The sequence below is a fragment of the Octodon degus genome, unplaced genomic scaffold (assembly GCF_000260255.1).
Source record: "Octodon degus isolate 3935 unplaced genomic scaffold, OctDeg1.0 scaffold00163, whole genome shotgun sequence".
NCBI classification, from domain to species: domain Eukaryota; kingdom Metazoa; phylum Chordata; class Mammalia; order Rodentia; family Octodontidae; genus Octodon; species Octodon degus.
Genome location: NW_004524739.1, coordinates 1777766 through 1779464, shown reverse-complemented (window position 1 = coordinate 1779464; position 1699 = coordinate 1777766). Strand labels below are relative to the sequence as shown.

The 1699-nt window shown below is 42.0% G+C and overlaps 1 protein-coding gene and 1 pseudogene across 2 annotated transcripts in view; one reads left to right on the top strand and one right to left on the bottom strand.

Moving 5' to 3' along the window:
• Positions 1-370, top strand: part of LOC105743747 — a 1827-nt pseudogene extending 1457 nt beyond the window's left edge.
• Themis2 (thymocyte selection associated family member 2) overlaps positions 1-1699 on the bottom strand; it is a 16461-nt gene that overhangs the window by 10556 nt on the left and 4206 nt on the right. The gene's annotated exons all lie outside the window — the stretch shown is intronic.

Below are 1699 nucleotides of genomic sequence, written 5' to 3'. Positions count from 1 at the left end.
AAAAAAAAAAGAAATGAATGGAAGAGCAAGCGAGAGCCTGACCGACAAAACAACAGCTTCATTTCAACAAGAAAAGATACCTCCTACTCCATTTTTCACTCCTCCCCCAGCAGGCGCAATGATGCCAGCCCCACCCAGCCTCCTGGGTCCTCCTCACCCTGGTATGATGCCAATGCCCCATATGGAAGGCCCTCTTATGATGCCACTGATGGGCCCCCCTCCTTCTGGGATGATGCCACTGGGACTTGCTCCTGGAATGAGGCCACCCATGGGCTGCCACCCGCTGATGTTTGGGCCTCCAATGATGTGACCTCCAGCTCAGCCCATAATGGTGCCCACTTGGCCAGGAATGACTCAACCAGACAGATAAAGTTAGAGGGGTGGCATCTCTGAATCAGTTTTATATTATTTGTTCTGCTTCATCTGGGGATTATGGTGCTATGACACTGGGTGTTTTCTAACAGCACAAAAATGACAAGGAAGACCTATTCTTCCTTCCTATCAAAGAGCATAGCTTTATAAGTTAGAGGTTTGTTTTGTTGTTGTTGTTGTTGTTTTTTTGTTTTGTTTTTTTGTTTTTTGTACTGGAGATGGAACTCAGAACCTTCTGCTTGCCAGGTAGGTACTTATGCCATTGAGTTATCTCCCAGGCACTAGAGAGTAGTTTTAAAGGGAGAAGTACGATAAAAGTACAGAAAGTACAGTTTCATTTATATTGTGAAATGTGAAAATAAAATTTCCATACTGAAAAAAAAAAAGAAAAGAAAATAAGCTTGTCGGCTCTTTTAGTTAAGAAAGGAAAAAAATGGAGTGAATATTTATTTTTTTATTTAATTTTAAAAAATTTATTAAAATTCACTCCTTGGCCTTTTGGCTAAGATCAAGTGCAGTATCTTTTTTTTTTTTTAATGTATTTACTGCAGGGTCTACAGGATCTCACTGGACCAGCCAAATAGCTCAGTGGATTAAAGGGCTCAATCCCTTGGCCTGCTGTGCCAGCCCCATCCCTGGAGTGTAATGAGGCAGCAGTTGAGATTGGGTCTGGTGGCACGTGCCTGTAATCCCGGCTCTTGGGAGGCTGTAAACAGGTCGACCACTACGAGTCCGATCCCTTCCCTAAAAATACAAAAAACGAACAAACAAAAATACAGGGTCTCACTATACAGATTGGACTCATAGTGATCCTCCTGTTTTCAGCCTCCCAAGCACTGGGATTAGCAGTATCTGTTCTTATCAGTTTAAAAATGTGGTGGCATACACCTGTGATACCAGCACTTGGGAGGCTGAAAAGAGGAGAATAAAAATGAGTCTGATCTATGTAGTGAGACCCTACAGAACCTGTACTAAAATACATTTTTTAAAAAGTTCTTTAAAAAGGCCGGGGAGATGGCTCAGTGGAATAAGCGCTTCCCTGGCAAGTGCAAGGGTCTGAGTTCAATCCTTGGTGCCGCAAAAAAAAAAAAAAAAAAACAAAGCAAGGGACCAGAGTGATAGCTCAGTAGAATAAGTGCTTGCCTGGCAAGCACAGGGTCCTGAATTCAATCCCCGGTACTGGAAAAAAAAAATTTAAAAATGCAAAACAAAAAGAAAGGAGAGAATCTGGAGTGCCATCATGAAAGGTCATTAACTGAAATTACGCTCTCAGGAAAGTAATTTTATTTCAAATCTATTGTTCCCCATCTGAGCTGCTGAATGGTAC